This window comes from Taudactylus pleione, unplaced genomic scaffold, assembly GCF_031769625.1.
Source record: "Taudactylus pleione unplaced genomic scaffold, aTauple2 ptg000151l, whole genome shotgun sequence".
In the NCBI taxonomy this organism is placed as follows: domain Eukaryota; kingdom Metazoa; phylum Chordata; class Amphibia; order Anura; family Myobatrachidae; genus Taudactylus; species Taudactylus pleione.
This window is the reverse complement of record NW_028284553.1, coordinates 6,291,395-6,314,000: the sequence shown is the minus strand read 5'-3', so window position 1 is coordinate 6,314,000 and position 22,606 is coordinate 6,291,395. Positions and strand designations below refer to the sequence as shown.

Here is a 22,606-nt window from a genome sequence, read left to right as displayed (position 1 = left end):
TTTCATGTGGTAGATTTACTAAAGATTCTAAGAATGAAAATAATGATGTTGCTATTCACAACCAGTCAGATTATGTCTATCATTTCTCTCTTGTATCCTTGGTGCACATACATCTAATAACAGTAAGTGCTCCTCTAACCTGTGATACAATGACAGCCGGCACCTTTACTGTAGTGTCATATAGAAATAAACAACAAGAATACACAATGGCATAAAGCATATTCCATGTATTTTCTAAGAAATTGTGTACTAGGTGAATAAGATGTTATTATTAGAAATTTGTGTTCATACATATATTATGTCAGTTTTGTGCAAGTTCATATTTTTAACATGTGTCTAAAACTAATTAAACACCATTTATATTAATATTGTGGACATCCTTTGGATTACTTGTATTGCTCAGTAATTATTGTACAGAATAGAGGGGTTACTTGCTCATAGAAATAGAAAATTGATAACTCTTCATAGCAGCTATGACTAAAAATAATGTGCAGATGTGCCAGAAATATCATTAGCTGTGTAACTGTCCTACAATGACACAGTGCACACAATATAGCAAAGCTGTGATGCAGCATAGAGGAGTAGGAGAAATCTCAGAGTATATACAGCAAACTGAAAGCATCTAACAGCTCCCATTAGACTTGTAGCCTGAAAGTGTGAATACATGTTTATATTGCTTTCCTAAGGTGCGTATCCACTAATAGACTTGGAAACGACTGCACGATTATGACATTGTAATCATGCAGTTGTTTCCAAGTCTGTGATGTGCATACACTGAAGATCAGTAGTTCAGTGTATGCACATCAATCATCCCTGAACATGGGCAGCCTGATGATGTCGTCAGGTTGTCCAGCATGTTCAGGCGATGATAGATGTCTAAAACGACCAGTGTGTGCGCACATCGCTGGTCATTTTAGACATTTAAATGCTCGATTTGCAGGTGATTAACAAGTGATTGAATGATACTAATGTCATTATCGCCCAATCAGCTTGTTTTATCACTAAGTGGATACGCACAATTACTGTATTATAAGCCACAGCTAGTAAATTCACTATGTACAAACATACTGAGAAAGTTAAGGTGCTTCAATTAAATATCTGTTTTATGTCAAACAAATATTGTATTGTAACTTACTGATGCATTCATTCTAGGAGCAAGGTTCCATGTTCTTAAATGTAGTAATGTTGTTAAATATTATTTTACAGAGGCACAGGACTCCAACCAAAGCCCATATACTTCCAAGGGAGAAAACTGATTCTGTATCTTTGCAGCTCAATATAAACGATTTCCTGATATTCTCAGTCTCTTTGGATCCCCATGTTTTTGAGGAGTTTTGATTGTTGCTTTATTTCCTGAATGATTTATTTAATCAATAAATTTCTTGCAAATGAATAAAATATGTATTGTCATAAATTAAGTTAAAGATCCATTTGAATGCATAAGAAATACAGTAAAAAGAAGAATATTCCCAAATGCGCTGTCAATAGCAGCCATAATGGGGTAGTTGGAACTAATATATACTCTATATAATAGAAATAAAAGAAACCAATGCTGGTTTGGTGGTATAGATGGATAGGGTAAAAAATAAAATAATGCTTACATTTAATTAATTAAATACAGCATAAAATATAGCATAAAATGTACAGGTAAAAACTTTCATAAATCTAAAACCATAATTATCACAAGAATTTATCCTAAACTTCAACTAATATATCTTAGGGCTAAATGCCAGCAATCAATTATTAAATACTCATAACTGCAGCAACTTATTAACCAATTATGGTGGAAGGATGTCCCAAATGTTATGATACACCTGAATAATTGCATGCAACCCCTAGAACCATGCTACAGAGGTACTCTCATCGGTACTGAGATGGCACTAGGACTTCACTCAGGATGGTAGGGGCTCATAGAATTAACAGATAACCACAGGGTTAATAATGGAGTAACTGGTTACAATATGTGAAGCTGTATGGTTACACATGTGATTTGATAATGGCAACTGAAGCTGTATTACAGCATATAGCTTGATAATGGTAATTGCAGATAAAGAGCACTTTTCCCAGTAATGTCAACTGCAGCTGTACAGATTTAACAGGTAGCTTGATAATGGCAGTTTCAGACAAACAGCACTTTTCCAAAATTAAATAAATAAATACTTCACAACAGGCGATGCAGAAGACAGGAGACCATAGACCACACTGGACATTCATATATGAATCAGAATTCCAGCAATACAGAGTTTCACCAAGATCAGCAGGCTAAACACCAAGGTAGGGCTGCCATCAGAAATTGTGGGGCCCAGGACTGGCAAAATAGGCAGGACCCTTGGGCCCCCCATCCCCCCATCCCGCTACTGCTAAGTCTAATTAATTATGACTTACCTTATCGCCTTGTGCCTCTTCCATCTGGCTTCTTCTCCTCCTGGGCTGGCTGGCGCTGCTCCTCACACGCCGCAGCTCATCTGACCTCTCCCTTCCAGTGGTGTGAAGTCATGCACCCCAACTCCAAAGGAAAAAAAACTTATTGAACAAGTGCAGGGGCAAACGCAGGAATTTGTGAGGGGGAGGGGGGTTCTTATAAAAAAATAAATAAAATATATATATATATATATATATATATAATGTGTGTGTGTGTGTGTGTTTTGTTAAACACACATACACATATACATATATATCCATGCTAACATACGTACATACACATACATCCACACTAACATACATACACATACTGTATATACACTCTAACACATACAGATACATACATACACATGTATGGACACTGGGGTAGATGTATGATAGCGGCACTTACCGTGCCACTATAATGCTTCCTGCTTTGTCTCTTTACCGAGGTGAAGCAGGAAGCACTACCGATGAGATGTAAGAACATCTCATCGGCCGGAGAGGGGGAGCATTAACTCCCCCCTACTGTGCTACCCGCTAGAGACAACAGCACATCGGCCTAGTGCTGATGGCCTGTGTCTGGGTCGCAGCCGGCTCCACTGAGCATGCGTGGGATCTCGCAAGTATTGCGAGATCCCCGCGTGCAGCCTGGAGCCAGCAGCAGCCCCAGCAGGTACAGCGCTGTCCCTGCTGTGGAGTTAGGACAGTGTCAGACTAATAATGACAGCTACAGCGGGCCAAACGGTCAGGTGATCTGACCATTTGTACATGGCCCAGGCTATCGGCACTGCTATCTTGTAGATAGCAGTGCCGATAATGAGGTGCATAGCGTCCCTGTCATTTACTGCCCAGATCCTCGATCATACATTGGGGAGAAGCGGTATCAGCACACCTAACGTGCGCTTACACTGCTTCTGAGCTTCATACATCTCCCCCATTAACACATACAGACACAGACATACATATATATACACACTAACACATACAGACATACAGAGCTATAGCTAGGGTAGAGCGGCCGGTGCCATCACACAGGGCACCACAGGTCAGGGGGCGCTGTTTGGGCCTGACAAATTTATGTTTATTATCATTCTCACTTGTAGCTTCCTCTTATTTCATCCCCAGCTTCTCCTGGCCTCCCCTATCACTTCCCTGGCCCTTCCCCATGAGGCCATTCTCCTGTTTTGGGTGCATCATGTCCCTTTCAAAAAAGAGGGGGGCACCAATGCTCTTTCTGGCACAGGGCACAAAAAAGTCTAGTTACGGCTCTGCAGACATACATACCTATATACACACTAACACAGATATATACAGTACATAGACATATATACACACACTAACACATACAGACATACATACCCATATATACAAACTAACACAGACATATACAGTACATACACATATATACACACTTACACATACATACCCATATATATATTAGGGGTGTGCACCGGCCAGTTTTCGTGTTTTGGTTTTGGATCTGGATCTTTCTTCGTGTTTTGGATCTGGATTGGTTTTGCCAAAACTACCCTTCCGTGTTTTGGGTTCTGGGTTTTGTGTTTTGGATCTGTATTTTTTTTTTAAAAATCATAAAAACAGCTAAAATCACAGAATTTGTGTGTTTTTCTGCTCCTATGCTATTATTAACCTCAATAACCTTAATTTCCACTAATTTCCAGTCTATTCTGAACACCTCACACCTCACAATAGTGTTTTTATATCCAAAAGGTTGCACCGAGGTAGCTGGATGACTATGCTAAGAGATACGTGTGAGCGGCACAAACACGGGGTCCATCTAGGAGTGACACTGCAGTGGCAGACAGGATGGCAGTTTGAAAAACTAGGCCCCAAACAGTACATAATTCAGAGAAAAAAAAAAGGTGCAAGATGGAATTGTCCTTGGGCCCTCCCACCCACCCTTATGTTGTTTAAACAGGACATGCACACTTTAACAAACCAAACATTTCAGCGCCAGGGTCTGCCACACGACTGTGGCTGAAATGATTGGTTCGTTTGGGCCCCAACAAAACAAGGTAGCAATTAATCTGTCCCTGCACAAACTGGTTCTACGGAGGCAAGATGTCGTCCTCATCCTCCTCATCCACCGAATCCTCACCCTCTTCAGTGTTGTGTACATCCTCATCCTCACAGTGTATTAATTCATCCCCACTGGAATCCACAACCACAGGTCCCTCTGTACATTCTGGAGGCTGGTCTCCCTGGAAGAGTTGATAATTCATTTTATGAACATCATCTTCTCCACATTTTGTGGAAGCAACCTCCTACGCCTTTCGCTGACAAGGTTCCCGGGTTGCACTAAACACTCTTTCGGAGTACACACTGGAGGGGGGGCAACTCAGGTAAAATACAGCCAGTTTGTACAGGGGCCTCCAAATTGCCTCTTTTTCCTGCCAGTACAGGTACGGACTGTCTGACATACCTACTTGGATGCTGTCACTGATGTAATCCTTTAACAGACAGACGCACGCTTGTCGCTGCTGCTTTGAGGATGCAGGTGCGGCTACAGCCCACACATTTCACAAAGGCAGAAAAAAAAAGAAGAATTTTTTTATTGTTTGTGGAGCGCACTTTAAGGGTTACACCACCCTTTAACAGACAGATGCACGCTTGTCGCTGCTGCTTTGAGGACAGTATCATATGCAGTGACAGTAGACTTGTAAGTAATTGTTGGCACGTCCTTCAGTCCGGACCAGATGTCCAAACCGGCCCTTGACTTATGACACAGGCGCACGCTTGGCGCTGCTACTGTGTTGATGCACGTGCGGCTACATCACACACAAGTCACAAACAAATAAAAAATAAATTGTTTTTTTAATTTTTGGAGCACTTTGAGGGTTACACCACCCTTTAACAGACAGATGCACGCTTGTCGCTGCTGCTTTGAGGATGCAAGTCCGGCTACAGCCCACACAATTCACAAAGACAGAAATTTTTTTTTTTTTTTTATTGTTTGTGGAGCGCACTTTGAGGGTTACACCAACGTTTAACAGACAGACGCACGCTTGTTGCTGCTACTTTGAGGATGCAGGTGGAATCTAGACGGGATTTGGAACCGGGGACACACTACCTCCATCAATTGTCTATATCCCACTGCACTAATGGCGGATACCGGACACACGTCTAACACCAACATAGCAGTCAGAGCCTCAGTTATACATTTTGCTTCAGGATGACTGCTGTCGTACTTCATCCTCATCGCTAGGGACCGTTGGAGGGTCAATTGTTTAGTAAAAGTAGTGGTGTTCCTGCTTCCTCTCTGGGATGATGAAAAACTCCCAGCAGCAGCAACAGCACTAGGAGGAAGTGGTTCTTGATCTTTCCCTATTTTATTTTTATCGGAGAAAGTTTGGTCCTCCATTTATGTTATATTGATATATATGTGCGGCAAAGGCGCACACAAACACAGAAAATATTTTTTTATTTTTGCTGAAGGGTAGTGTACTTTGAGGGTTACACCACCCTTTAAGAAATTAGCCAGCCGGCTCTATACTTGTGGGACACAGGAGAACGTTTGGCACTGCTCCTTTGTTGATGCACGTGCAGCCACAGTGCACACAATTCACAAACACAGAAAATATTTTTTTATTTTGTTTGGAGTGTACTTTGGGGGTTACAGCACCCTTTAATGGTCAAGCCAGCTGGCCCCTTACTTATGACACAGGCGCACGCTTGGCACTACTTTGTTGATGCACGTGCGGCTACTGCGCACACAATTCACAAACACAGAACATATTTTTTTATTTTGTTTGGAGTGTACTTTGGGGGTTACAGCACCCTTTAACGGTCAAGCCAGCTGGCCCTTTACTTATGACACAGGCGCACGCTTGGCACTACTTTGTTGATGCATGTGCGGCTACTGCGCACACAATTCACAAACACAGAAAATATTTTTTTATTTGGTTTGGAGTGTACTTTGGGGGTTACAGCACCCTTTAATGGTCAAGCCTGCTGGCCCTTTACTTATGACACAGGCGCACGTTTGGCACTACTTTGTTGATGCACGTGCGGCTACTGCGCACACAATTCACAAACACAGAAAATATTTTTTTATTTGGTTTGGAGTGTACTTTGGGGGATACAGCACCCTTTAATGGTCAAACCAGCCGGCCCTTTACTTATGACACAGGCGCATGCTTGGCACTACTTTGTTGATGCACGTGCGGCTACTGTGCACACAATTCACAAACACAGAAAAAATATATTTTTTTTTAGCACTTGGGGGGAGCACCCCTGACGGACAGAGCACCCCCTGGACAACACTACAGCACCCCTTTAGGACTGGGATACTGCACATGACTTTGGAGTGGACACAGCCCCTATGGACAACTGACTGCACAACACAGTCCAGCCCCTATGAACTTTGAAGTAGTGGACACAGCCCCTATGGACAACAGCAGCACAGCGCAGCACAGCACAGCACAGCACAGCACAGCACAACACTATTCTGCACTACACTACACTACACTACACAGCCCAGCCCAGCCCAGCCCAGCCAGCCCTAACTCCGTCCGTCTTCACTGTCCACAGCCGAGTGAGAAAATGGCACCAACACTGGTACCTTATATAGTATCCAAAACCCGCGAGACCCGGAAGGCGGGATGATGACGTTTTGCCTCGATTTCAGATCCGAGTCAGGCGGGAAAAGTCGAGCCTGACTCGGATCGGCCTCGGATCGAGGGGTCTCGGGGGGGTTCGGATTTCAGAAATCCGAACCCGCTCACCCCTAATTTATATACACACTAACATAGACATATACAGTACATACACATATATACACACTAACACATACATACATAAATACCTATATATATATATATATATATATATATATATACACACTAACACAGACATATACAGTACATATATGCACACTAACACATACATACCCATATATATATATATATATATATATATATATATACTAACGCAAACATATACAGTACATACACACTAACACATAGACATACATAAACATAAACACAGATATACACACTGACACATACAGACATACATACCCATATATACACACTAACACGGACATATACAGTACATACACATATATACACACTAACAGACATATACAGTACATACACATATACACACACTAACACATATATATATATATATATATATATATATATATATATATATATATATTATATACACACTAACACAGACATATACTGTACATACACATATATACTAGGGGTGTGCACCGGCCACTTTTCGTGTTTTGTGTTTTGGTTTTGGATCTGGATCTTTCTTCGTGTTTTGGATCTGGATTGGTTTTGCCAAAACCACCCTTGCGTGTTTTGGGTTCTGGGTTTTGTGTTTTGGATCTGTATTTTTTTGAAAAAAAGCATAAAAACAGCTAAAATCACAGAATTTGTAGGTTTTTCTGCTCCTATGCTATTATTAACCTCAATAACCTTAATTTCCACTCATTTCCAGTCTATTCTGAATACCTCACACCTCACAATAGTGTTTTTATGTCCAAAAGGTTGCACCGAGGTAGCTGGATGACTATGCTAAGCGACACAAGTGGGCGGCACAAACACGTGACCCATCTAGGCGTGACACTGCAGTGGCAGACAGGATGGCATTGAAAAACTAGGCCCCAAACTGTACATAATGCAAAGAAAAAAAAGAGGTGCAAGATGGAATTGTCCTTGGGCCCTCCCAGCCACCCTTATGTTGTATAAACAGGACATGCACACTTTAACAAACCAATCATTTCAGCGCCAGGGTCTGCCACACAACTGTGGCTGAAATGATTGGTTCGTTTGGGCCCCCACAAAACAAGCTGGCAATTTATCTGTCCCTGCACAAACTGGCTCTACGGAGGCAAGATGTCATCCTCATCCTCCTCATCCACCGATTCCTCACCCTCTTCAGTGTGTACATCCTCATCCTCACAGAGTATTATTAATTCGTCCCTGCTGGAACCACAGGTCCCTCTGTACGTTCTGGAGGCTGGTCTCCCTGGAAGAGTTGATAATTCATTTTATGAACATCATCTTCTCCACATTTTGTGGAAGCAACCTCCTACGCCTTTCGCTGACAAGGTTCCCGGCTGCACTAAACACTCTTTCGGAGTACACACTGGAGGGGGGGCAACTCAGGTAAAATAGAGCCAGTTTGTACAGGGACCTCCAAATTGCTTCTTTTTCCTGCCAGTACAGGTACGGACTGTCTGACATGCCTACTTGGATGCTGTCACCGATGTAATCCTTTAACAGACAGACGCACGCTTGTCGCTGCTGTGATGAGGATTCAAGTGCGGCTACAGCCCACACAATTCACAAAGACAGAAAAAAAAAAAGAATATTTTTATTGTTTGTGGAGCACACTTTGAGGGTTACACCACCCTTTAACAGACAGACGCACGCTTGTCGCTGCTGCTTTGAGGATGCATTTGCGGCTACAGCCCACACAATTCACAAAGACAGAAAAAAGAAGAAGAATATTTTAATTGTTTGTGTAGAACACTTTGAGGTGTCACCACCCTTTAACAGACAGACGCACGCTTGTCGCTGCTGCTTTAAGGATGCAGGTGCGGCTACAGCCCACACATTTCACAAAGACCGAAAAAAAAAGAACAATATTTTAATTGTTTGTGTAGAACACTTTGAGGTGTCACCACCCTTTAACAGACAGACGCACGCTTGTCGCTGCTGCTTTAAGGATGCAGGTGTGGCTACAGCCCACACAATTCACATAGAAAAAAGAAGAAGAATATTTTTATTGTTTGTGTAGCACACTTTGAGGGTGTCACCACCCTTTAACAGACAGATGCACGCTTGTCGCTACTGCTTTAAGGATGCAGGTGCGGCTACAGCCCACATATTTCACAAAGACCAAAAAAAAAGAACAATATTTTAATTGTTTGTGTAGCACACTTTGAGGGTGTCACCACCCTTTAACAGACAGACGCACGCTTGTCGCTGCTGCTTTGAGGATGCAAGTGTGGCTACATCGCACACAAGTCACAAACACATTAAAAAAATAGTTTTTTATTTTTTGGAACACTTTGAGAGTTACACCACCCTTTAACAGACAAACGCACGCTTGTCGCTGCTGCTTTAAGGATGCAGGTGCGGCTACAGCCCACACATTTCACAAAGACCGAAAAAAAAGAACAATATTTTAATTGTTTGTGTAGAACACTTTGAGGGTGTCACCACCCTTTAACAGACAGACGCACGCTTGTCGCTGCTGCTTTAAGGATGCAGGTGCGGCTACAGCCCACACAATTCACATAGACAGAAAAAAGAAGAAGAATATTTTTATTGTTTGTGTAGCACACTTTGAGGGTGTCACCACCCTTTAACAGACAGACGCACGCTTGTCGCTGCTGCTTTAAGGATGCAGGTGCGGCTACATCGCACACAAGTCACAAACACATTAAAAAAATAGTTTTTTATTTTTTGGAGCACTTTGAGAGTTACACCACCCTTTAACAGACAGACGCACGCTTGTCGCTGCTGCTTTAAGGATGCAGGTGCGGCTACTGCCCACACATTTCACAAAGACCGAAAAAAAAGAACAATATTTTAATTGTTTGTGTAGAACACTTTGAGGGTGTCACCACCCTTTAACAGACAGACGCACGCTTGTCGCTGCTGCTTTAAGGATGCAGGTGCGGCTACAGCCCACACATTTCACAAAGACCAAAAAAAAAAGAACAATATTTTAATTGTTTGTGTAGTATACTTTGATGGTGTCACCACCCTTTAACAGACAGACGCACGCTTGTCGCTGCTGCTTTGAGGATGCAAGTGTGGCAACATCGCACACAAGTCACAAACACATTAAAAAAATAGTTTTTTATTTTTTGGAACACTTTGAGAGTTACACCACCCTTTAACAGACAGACGCACGCTTGTCGCTGCTGCTTTAAGGATGCAGGTGCGGCTACAGCCCACACATTTCACAAAGACCGAAAAAAAAAGAACAATATTTTAATTGTTTGTGTAGAACACTTTGAGGGTGTCACCACCCTTTAACAGACAGACGCACGCTTGTCGCTGCTGCTTTAAGGATGCAGGTGCGGCTACAGCCCACACATTTCACAAAGACCAAAAAAAAAAGAACAATATTTTAATTGTTTGTGTAGCACACTTTGAGGGTGTCACCACCCTTTAACAGACAGACGCACGCTTGTCGCTGCTGCTTTAAGGATGCAGGTGCGGCTACATCCCACACAATTCACAAAGACAGAAAAAAGAACAATATTTTAATTGTTTGTGTAGCACACTTTGAGGGTGTCACCACCCTTTAACAGACAGATGCACGCTTGTCGCTGCTGCTTTAAGGATGCAGGTGCTGCTACAGCCCACACAATTCACAAAGACAGAAAAAAAAAGAACAATATTTTAATTGTTTGTGTAGCACACTTTGAGGGTGTCACCACCCTTTAACAGACAGACGCACGCTTGTCGCTGCTGCTTTGAGGATGCAGGTGGAATCTAGACGGGATTTGGAACCGAGGACACACTACCTCCATCAATTGTCTAAATCCCACTGCACTAATGTCGGATACCGGACGCACGTCTAACACCAACATAGCAGTCAAGGCCTCAGTTATACGTTTTGCTTCAGGATGACTGCTGTCGTACTTCATCCTCATCGCTAGGGACTGTTGGAGGGTCAATTGTTTAGTAAAAGTAGTGATGTTCCTACTTACTCTCTGGGATGATGAACAACTCCCAGCAGCAGCAACAGCACTAGGAGGAAGTTGTTCTTGATCTTTCCCTATTTTATTTTTATCGGAGAAAGTTTGGTCCTCCATTTATGTTATATTGATATATATACGTGCGGCTAAAGCGCACACAAACACAGAAAATATTTTTTTATTTTTGCTGGAGAGTAGTGCACTTTGTGGGTTACACCACCCTTTAAGAAATGAGCCAGCCGGCTCTTTACTTATGGGACACAGGCGCACGCTTGGCGCTGCTCCTTTGTTGATGCACGTGCAGCCACAGTGCACACAAGTCACAAACAGAGAAAATATATTTTTTTTTGGTATGGAGTGTACTTTGGGGGTTACAGCACCCTTTAATGGTCAAGCCAGCCGGCCCTTTACTTATGACACAGGCGCACGCTTGGCACTACTTTGTTGATGCACGTGCGGCTACTGCGCACACAATTCACAAACACAGAAAATAATTTTTTTTTGGTTTGGACTGGAGTGTACTTTCGGGGGTTTCAGCACCCTTTAACGGTCAAGCCAGCCGGCCCTTTACTTATGACACAGGCGCACGCTTGGCACTACTTTGTTGATGCACGTGCGGCTACTGCGCACACAATGCACAAACACAGAAAATAATTTTTTTTTAGGTTTGGACTGGAGTGTACTTTCGGGGGTTACAGCACCCTTAACGGTCAAGCCAGCCGGCCCTTTACTTATGACACAGGCGCACGCTTGGCACTACTTTGTTGATGCACGTGCGGCTACTGCGCACACAATTCACAAACACAGAAAATAATTTTTTTTTTGGTTTGGACTGGAGTGTACTTTCGGGGGTTACAGCACCCTTAACGGTCAAGCCAGCCGGCCCTTTACTTATGACACAGGCGCACGCTTGGCACTACTTTGTTGATGCACGTGCGGCTACTGCGCACACAATTCACAAACACAGAAAATAATTTTTTTTTTGGTTTGGACTGGAGTGTACTTTCGGGAGTTACAGCACCCTTAACGGTCAAGCCAGCCGGCCCTTTACTTATGACACAGGCGCACGCTTGGCACTACTTTGTTGATGCACGTGCGGCTACTGCGCACACAATTCACAAACACAGAAAATAATTTTTTTTTGGTTTGGACTGGAGTGTACTTTCAGGGGTTACAGCACCCTTTAACGGTCAAGCCAGCCGGCCCTTTACTTATGACACAGGCGCACGCTTGGCACTACTTTGTTGATGCACGTGCGGCTACTGCGCACACAATTCACAAACACAGAAAATAATTTTTTTTTGGTTTGGACTGGAGTGTACTTTCGGGGGTTACAGCACCCTTTAACGGTCAAGCCAGCCGGCCCTTTACTTATGACACAGGCGCACTCTTGGCACTACTTTGTTGATGCACGTGCGGCTACTGCGCACACAATTCACAAACACAGAAAATAATTTTTTTTTAGGTTTGGACTGGAGTGTACTTTCGGGGGTTACAGCACCCTTAACGGTCAAGCCAGCCGGCCCTTTACTTATGACACAGGCGCACGCTTGGCACTACTTTGTTGATGCACGTGCGGCTACTGCGCACACAATTCACAACCACAGAAAATAATTTTTTTTTGGTTTGGACTGGAGTGTACTTTCGGGGGTTACAGCACCCTTTAACGGTCAAGCCAGCCGGCCCTTTACTTATGACACAGGCGCACGCTTGGCACTACTTTGTTGATGCACGTGCGGCTACTGCGCACACAATTCACAAACACAGAAAATAATTTTTTTTTAGGTTTGGACTGGAGTGTACTTTCGGGGGTTACAGCACCCTTAACGGTCAAGCCAGCCGGCCCTTTACTTATGACACAGGCGCACGCTTGGCACTACTTTGTTGATGCACGTGCGGCTACTGCGCACACAATTCACAAACACAGAAAATAATTTTTTTTTTGGTTTGGACTGGAGTGTACTTTCGGGGGTTACAGCACCCTTAACGGTCAAGCCAGCCGGCCCTTTACTTATGACACAGGCGCACGCTTGGCACTACTTTGTTGATGCACGTGCGGCTACTGCGCACACAATTCACAAACACAGAAAATAATTTTTTTTTTGGTTTGGACTGGAGTGTACTTTCGGGGGTTACAGCACCCTTAACGGTCAAGCCAGCCGGCCCTTTACTTATGACACAGGCGAACGCTTGACACTACTTTGTTGATGCACGTGCGGCTACTGCGCACACAATTCACAAACACAGAAAATAATTTTTTTTTGGTTTGGACTGGAGTGTACTTTCAGGGGTTACAGCACCCTTTAACGGTCATGCCAGCCGGCCCTTTACTTATGACACAGGCGCACGCTTGGCACTACTTTGTTGATGCACGTGCGGCTACTGCGCACACAATTCACAAACACAGAAAATAATTTTTTTTTGGTTTGGACTGGAGTGTACTTTCGGGGGTTACAGCACCCTTTAACGGTCAAGCCAGCCGGCCCTTTACTTATGACACAGGGGCACTCTTGGCACTACTTTGTTGATGCACGTGCGGCTACTGCGCACACAATTCACAAACACAGAAAATAATTTTTTTTTAGGTTTGGACTGGAGTGTACTTTCGGGGGTTACAGCACCCTTAACGGTCAAGCCAGCCGGCCCTTTACTTATGACACAGGCGCACGCTTGGCACTACTTTGTTGATGCACGTGCGGCTACTGCGCACACAATTCACAAACACAGAAAATAATTTTTTTTTGGTTTGGACTGGAGTGTACTTTCGGGGGTTACAGCACCCTTTAACGGTCAAGCCAGCCGGCCCTTTACTTATGACACAGGCGCACACTTGGCACTACTTTGTTGATGCACGTGTGGCTACTGCGCACACAATTCACAAACACAGAAAATAATTTTTTTTTAGGTTTGGACTGGAGTGTACTTTCGGGGGTTACAGCACCCTTAACGGTCAAGCCAGCCGGCCCTTTACTTATGACACAGGCGCACGCTTGGCACTACTTTGTTGATGCACGTGCGGCTACTGCGCACACAATTCACAAACACAGAAAATAATTTTTTTTTTGGTTTGGACTGGAGTGTACTTTCGGGGGTTACAGCACCCTTAACGGTCAAGCCAGCCGGCCCTTTACTTATGACACAGGCGCACGCTTGGCACTACTTTGTTGATGCACGTGCGGCTACTGCGCACACAATTCACAAACACAGAAAATATATTATTTTTTTAGCACTTGGGGGGAGCACCCCTGATGGACAGAGCACCCCCTGGACAACACTACAGCACCCCTTTAGGACTGGGACACTGCACAGGACTTTGGAACTGACTGCACAACACAGTCCAGCCAGCCCCTATGGACTTTGAAGTAGTGGACACAGCCCCTATTAACAACAGCAGCACAGCACAACACAGCCAGCCCCTATGGACTTTGAAGTAGTGGACAACAGCAGCACTACACTACACTACACTACACAGCACTAACTCCCACCCTCCCTCTTCACTGTCCACAGCCGAGTGAGAAAATGGCGCCGACGCGGGTACCTTATATAGGATCCAAAACCCGCGAGACTCGGAAGGCGGGATGATGACGTTTTGCCTCGATGTCAGATCCGAGTCAGGCGGGAAAAGTCGAGCCTGACTCGGATCGGACTCGGATCGGGGGGGCTCGGGGGGGTTCGGATTTCAGAAATCCGAACCCGCTCACCCCTAATATATACACATAACACATACAGACATACTTACCCATATATACACACTAACACGGACATATACAGTACATACACATATATACACACCAACACAGACATATACAGTACATACACATATATACATCCTCCTAACACATCATTGCAACAATTCAAATCTAACTGAGCGCCATTGTTTGCAGTGTAGTAGTTATTTTAGTCTCAACATTAATTGTGAATAATCCAATTATCTCATAAACTAACAATTTGATCTGCATACACCTCCAACCATAATGGAGACTGCAGATATATTACGGCATGCTATAGGAAGTAGTCAGGTACAGAGCAGAGAATAATCCCTAGCAGTATTTTCTTTATTACAGTTATCTTGTGGTCTCTGGGCCTGATTCAGAGCCAGACGCTCTGACCAGAGTGAATCAGGGCCCTCCTACCTAAAAATGGAGCGCCTCTTGGACGCTCGCATAGCTGTGGGTTACCATCGCGACCATCGGGCTTGCGACGAGACCATGCGGTAGGGTATCACTGCCGCAAGCCCAGGAGTGCTTTTGGCTCTATCAGAGCCAAAAGCACTCCCACTGACATCACTAGTGATGTCAGTGGGGCCGGCTCCAGACGGAAGGCGTTCCCATGGTAAAGCCTCCGTCTGGGCAGCAACGCCCCCGGCACGCACACCAAAGGGGGCATGCTGTCAATCACCATCGACAGCACACCCCCTTTGGTGTGAGACCCATAGTGACAGCTTGGCTGTCGCTATGTGGGTCTCACGCAAGCGAACGATGGAGCTACCTCCATCGTGTGCATGTGCATTAGGGCACCGTCGACCTGCTTCCGAGCGTCCTGCGCTCGCGAGCAGGTCTAAATTAGGCCCTCTATTTTCTTCCTATAGGTGTCATATCTAAGCAGTAAGGATAGAGGGCGCTACTGCATATTTATAAGAATAAAACACACACATGCAGTACAGTATCAAACAAGACAAAGCGAAATGTGTTAGTGCACAAAAGGACTCAGATACTATACTCAAAGTATTTATCCCAAATAAGGTTTTCATCTGTTACCTCCTGTATTTAATACATAACTTCTATAAATCTATGTTTTAAAATGGTATAATGATACATCAGCAATGAGATAGGAGCAAAATTGAATTAAATAAACATATATGTGTGATGAATACAACGTTTTATGGATTAAAAAGAAAAACTCCTCGCTGCCATATGATACCTAAATAAATCTTGTATACTAGAGTGTGTGTGTTCTGTATTTTAGCCTGTCATTATATGTGTCTGGATTTTTTTTTTACATTTTCTGCCACTTATGATTGGATTTAAATATGTTCTCAGGGTGTGTTTTTGTTAGTATTTCATCTATTGTGGATGTTTTGATGATATTTGTAAAGACTATGGGCCTGATTCAGACCCGCTCGTGAGCGCTGCGTGCTCGCAAGTGGGTCGATGGTCAGACAGTGCGCATGCGCGGTGTGCTCCCTGCGCATGTGCGAGCCCAGGAGCGAGCATGAAATCACTCGCTCCAGTGCTCGCATCAAAAAAGGGCGGCTGTCGAAGTTGATCGACAGCTCGCCCCATTTGGTAGGCATGACGGGGGGGTGACTGGCCAAATGGAGGCATTCCTGAAGGAACGCCTGCTGTTTGGGGGCAGCCCCACTGACATCACATGTGATGTCAGAGATGAGCTTCTGGCTTTATTAGAGCCGGAAGCTCACTGGGGCTTGTGACGGATGAGACCCTACCACAAGGGTCTCGTCGCAAGCCCAATCGTCATGATGGTTGCGACCATCACCTGGCCACTCGCAAAAGCTGTGGGTGGTCACCCACAGCTAAGCAAGTGGCAAAGAGGCCGATACAAAAAAAACAAACGCCCTGATTCAGAGCGAGCGTCCAGCTCTGAATCAGGGCCTATGGGCCAAATGTAATAGGTCACAAATTAAAGTTAAATTTCTACTCGCACCTTCTCGCTTTTTTTAGATGCGAGTTGGTGCCGGGTCTTGCAAATCTAATAGCCTGCAAACTTTTCAGCTCAAGGCTACTACCCTTTGCGAATCTATGCAATTTTTATGTAAACTTCTAATATCTTTTAATGTGACTACTATTATGCAGAAGCCATCACAGATCAGTGAAATCCGTGAAAGCTTCTGTCTGTGTGTTTTAAAAAAAATGACATGCACCCCCCAGCACCGGGCTATATAAAGCCTGACTTGGTTCTTCAAATACAAAATACATAGGGGCCCATGTATATTAAGTACAAGCACAGGTCTTTTCTAAGCCGGTCCTGGTTGTGAAAAATGGGACAAAATGAGTAGGGATCCCTTGTAATTTCCATAACCAGCACCAATCTCTTTCTACCAGGGAGGGCTAAGTCACAGCCAGGGAAAACCCCAGCCAAAGCATTACCCCTGACCGCTAGTCAGCCCAGGCCGGGGATCCATGGGGAGTTGGAAACCCCCCAAATAAAGGGGTCCCCCCTCTACAGGTTACCCCAGGTCTAGGCTGATAGCCCGAGGCTATCCCCGGCACCCCTGACCGGTGGGTGCCGGGTTGATAGTGTAAATGCATTGAGTTAAAATTAGAAGTTAAAAATTTGTCTTTAGCTGTGGTACTACACATCCCAGCAAGCTTCCCCACAAGCACCTGCATGTGGGGCATTTTGGGCCCGCTGGTACCTGTATTAACACAGCCAAAGAAATACTTTAAAAAAACACAACACACAACCCGTGTCAGTAAAAGTTTCTTATAACATACATGCACACTCATGCTCACTATCAAACATACTCACCTAGTATCCTTGATGCCATCATGTCATCTTGTCCAGTAGGAATCCATCGGGATACCTATAAAAAAAATCCATTCTCACCTTTCCTATGCAATGTTCATGTCCTCTTTGTTCCATGTAGACATCCAGGTGGTTAATAAAAATGCCAATTCCCAAAACCATGCCAGACAGAAGGAAAGGTATGTGTTTACCCATACCTTTCCTCCGCACAAATGACTAGGGCACAGGTGTGCCCAGTCATTGCAGGAGCCACCACCCAATCAACGGGCATCTCTGTCAAAGCTGCTCGCTGATTGGCTGTGTGTGATCAGCCTGTCTCCTCCATAGACTTCAACGGTGAGGAAACTCTATTGAAGTCTATGGTGGTTTCCGCAACATTGTATGCAATGATGTAACCACACGCTTCACCTCAAGTAACCTTGTGGTTACATAATTAGATACAGTCCATATCTAGCCAACAGAACAACCATATAACAATATCCTAAAAGATAAAAAATTCCTCTGTACTATTATGCAAAATTGTGTCTGGGTAAATAAGCTCAGTTAGTCAGTATCCAAATATAGAACATACAGTACTGTGTTAGTCTCTATTGGACTCTAATGGATGAATCATGTACTAATTCTGATCGGCACTCACGCCCCTTCTGCCTGCCTAGTCTCCTCATCATTTGGCGAGTTGAGAGTGCAGTAGTCTGGAGCCGGCAGGTCCCCTACAGCCCGCGATCTCTTGCAAGAGTGCGGTAGTGCATGGGTTTTGGCTTCCGGACACAGCGGGGACCAAGCCTGTAGCTGCATTAGCAGCAGCTAACGGAATACAGCCTTACCATCGGCAGCGACAAGAGGGGATGGGGACCTTGGAAAAGGACGGGAGCAGGACCAGCTTTACGATTACCACAAGGTGAGGCCTCACCAGGATTTTAATTTTTATAGACTATCAACAGACCACTGTTTGGTCTGATTGAACATACATTTTGGACATTTACTTTTTGACTTTGGTTGATTCGTTAGGTACAGTGGGGTGTGGGATGCTCTCCCTCTGTAATCCTACATTTGCCAGTTACTGTACGGTTCATTAATCCATAATTTCCAGCTTAACTCTTATTTAATTCATACCAGTCCTTTACATTATCCTCCACCCCCTTCCCCTCGTGTTCCCTTACTTTTCTACTCACACCCATCACATATACTTGTGATTGACATTACCAATAAATATATCACATGACAGGATTATCAGAGTGCTTCAGACTCATTCATTGATAAACGCTGAGATTTGCATATCACCCACGGAGCGCAGACCCACCTATTGACACATGTGTGGGTCCACACATATGTCATTCCTATTTTCTAATGGATGAATGTAGCTCAACTTGATAGATGCATCCACCAATGTTAATTGCAGATTGGCTAGTGTTAAGCTGGGAACACACCACACCGATCTACTGACCTAACAATTGGAAAGTACAGACACAATTACCAATCACTCAGCTGATGTATCTATGCTGACATCACAACTGGGCGGGAATTTATATTTGCCCATCCAGGTGAGATGTCAGTCCCTGCAGCAAGTGATGGATGGTTGGCGGATCACTTGTACACACAGCCAGACATGATGATATATCCGCTATATGGCTGTGCAGCAGAGAAGATGCAATATGTTTGTGAATGATGTCACTCACAGACATATCGTCTACACAAACCTGAAACTTTACTACAGATATATACTTAGATCCACAGAGACTAAAAGGAAAGGCTGTAATTAAATGCCAGTTGGTGTTGGTAATTGGTAGAAGAAAAATTGCATGCAGTATAAAAATAGTTAATAAAACATGTGATAAGCACCATCAGCAATGATATTCCTCACCCAGCCTTACTCCACAGTTTATCTCCTTTAAATAAGTCCTATATATAATCTTTGAAGCCTCACACTGAGAACATTCCAGGTAATTGTATCTCAGCATTAGCAGCATGCACAGTTCACATATACAATTTCTTACCTACAGTGTGACTGTGGTGGACAGAAGTGCCAGCAGTAGCCTGTGTCTTGTAGGCAGATCAGGTCCCAGCTGCAGCGGTCTGTGCTCCATGAGTGTTAAAAATCTCACCTGCAGTGCAATACAGGGATCGTAGGTGCTGTCTAGCATGCATTCTGAAGGTCAGCTAGTCCAGACAGAGAGATGGAGCTGCCAATCAGCAATAGGGTTCATGATGGTAATGACCACATGCTCCAGGTGTAGAGCAGGGATCATCATGCCGATAATTTTCCTAGATGCTTAGAGCTGTTTCCTTAACATCACTGGAGGTGTGGTTTGTCATGTTTCTGATAGAGATGAGCAATTTGCTTTTTTGGGATCTCAAAATGGCATCTCATTGGCTGCCCAGATCTCACGTATTTTGGATATGTAATAAGATAAATATGAACATGAGCTAATTTTGCAAGAAAATAAAACTCATTTCTCATTTCTAGACCAATCCAAGTCTATTTCATCAGACAACAACTAATGGAATGGCCCTGGATTGGCCAAGAAATATGATTTACATGGCACTTGTAATTGTGGGTGGTGACAAGGCAGCAAAAATGGGGATGTGTGGGCTCCATTTTCTGGGTGTGCCAAAGCCAGTGGCTGTATTCTTCACTTCACTGCACCAGAAGTGTGATTTTCCCAGACATCCACATTACGGTTACTCAGATGTCCGATTATCATGCAGTTGATCTGAAGGCTGCATTGTCCCAATATAATGGCTATATCTATTTAGAATAAAAAGTCCTTGCTTTGACATCTGGTTAATGCTAAGAGAGCATCTGTGCCATGGTTTTGGAGGTCCATAACCTGCCATCCTGTCTCTATGTGGTTCCAGAGACTAGATCATTATATACTCAGATATTACTTCTTTGAAATTGTCTTCCTCTGATTTTATGGTTACTGGGCATAGATGGTTGAGTTTTAAGGATACCTAAGATTATAGTATGCACATTACCATTCCTCCTCCTCCTCTGTTGTCATAATTTAATTACTTTTCCTTCCTTACCTGTCTATTCCTGTTCTCTTCTCTTTTATTTCTTTGTTATACTTTATTTTTTTTCTTTATTGTATACATTTTTTTAAATCAAATGTTCTATTTTATTGAAGCATATCAATTACAAGCATAAGAAATATCAATTATAGTACATGCAATGGAAATATAACAGGATACATTTCTGGAACACATAACCAATATACATCAAAGTTAGTTGATTCTTTACACTTCAGATAAATGTTAAATAAAAAATAAAAGTAATAATTATGATGTAACCCGAATCCATGTTGTCGGCTCTTCCCCTGTCCATACCTGTGTAACAAATATAAAATAAAGTTGTCACTATGATTACAATCAGCCATAGTCTAGTGAGCAGTAAGGGAGAAATGAGATCAGAGGGTCTTAAGTACATACACGTGTTTCACACCATAGGGTATTTCTGAAACATTTCCAAATCTGTTCCTTAAGTGAGTGGCAGAGGGTCTCTATGTAACTTTGCCATGTTTTGAAACATTTTTGGAAAACTTCAACTTTTGTTATGAGGCCTCTAACCAATCCTTTCTAAAAACATGAATTTTATTTTTCCAAAAAATTAGGGAGAATGAAGGGGGAGCAGATTGTATCCACATTTGTAGAATACATATTTTTGCTATGGCTGATATTGCTAACAGTAATTTCCATACCCCCCTTGCCACTCTGGTGCCATAGGGTAGTATAACAAAAGTAACAGTAAATAGCAAAAAAATAAAATAAACAAAGTATTATTGGCACCAATGCTAAATTTCATATAGAACTAGAGCATTTGCTGATTTTTGTATCAAGGGGATTACTCAGTCCTCATGGCAATAAACTGTAAATATAGAAAAAATTAAAACAGCGCAAACACACAGTTCTAAAATAAAAACAATATCTTTTATTATTCCTTTTCTTAAATAGGATTTATAAGCTCTATAGCATAAGCAGATAGCCATTTTACTTTAACCAATAGTAAACATCAATAAATACAATTTATACATTTGTTAAAACAGTATTTATGGTAAATGATCACTTAAATGTATCTAAAATATTGTGGCCACAATCTTGAATCAAACAGGAAATTAAATAAATCCTTTATTATCCCCCAGTAATCTGTTACATTTAGGTATTTATCACAGCTGTGTTTTGAAGAATGAATATTGTGACACCTAGTGGGATTGCAACTCTGTTTCACAAGGATATTAGCTGTTACTTCTCCTGTAATAGTGTATGTAGAAGTAGATATTCATGTGTCAGTTTATTTTGACACGACACAGTATTCCTGCTGTTTTATGACAGCACAACTCCCCTTGTAGGATAAAAGATACTTTCTTTAATGATTCCTTTAGAAGCATGTACTTGTTTATAAAAATAAGGCAGATTTATAGGTTTCAGCAACTTATGTTTCCCCAGTCAAAGCATTGAATCCTTAATGTTCATATTCATTTTAAGTGCACACTATACATACTTTAAAAAAATCATGGCCATGAAAAAATATGTATTAAAAATTAATATTATTTACCACGTCCTCCCATTTAGCAAGGTTGCTTGATTGTGCCATTTGTAGCTCTTTTTCCCTTCCTCCTTTTAAAACACCGCTCTGTGACTTGTGTGCTGCAGATCTATCTACAGTCAGAAGCCAACGTGCCGGGGTGCAGATTCCCAAGGCCGATGTGTGGCCGGTGATGGGTGTCGGAGGGCAGGTTCCCAAAGCAAGGTGGACGGCCTGTTGTGGGTGCAGGGTGTAAGCATGGCACACTACTGAATAGTCCTCTCCTCCTTCTCCTTGCCATCCACTCCATACCCAATTTGAATTGATACATAAAATGTAAACCACATCGGTTTATGAATGGAATAATTTAAACTATAAATATTTTATTGACAGCCTTAGATCCAAATATTTTTAACTATAAAAACTACTATCTATTTTGTCAAATATCCTGACTAGATCATTTGAAGTAGATCAATGTTTGAATAAGGAGAGAGTAAAAG

The 22,606-nt window shown here is 43.0% G+C and overlaps 1 long non-coding RNA gene across 1 annotated transcript in view; it reads left to right on the top strand.

Moving 5' to 3' along the window:
• LOC148522211 (uncharacterized) overlaps window positions 1-1,346 on the top strand; it is an 86,949-nt gene extending 85,603 nt beyond the window's left edge. The window contains exon 4 of the long non-coding RNA XR_015878771.1: window positions 1,207-1,346. This is a non-coding gene — a long non-coding RNA (uncharacterized LOC148522211). The remainder of the gene's footprint in view (window positions 1-1,206) is intronic.
• The last annotated feature ends 21,260 nt before the right edge of the window (window positions 1,347-22,606 follow it).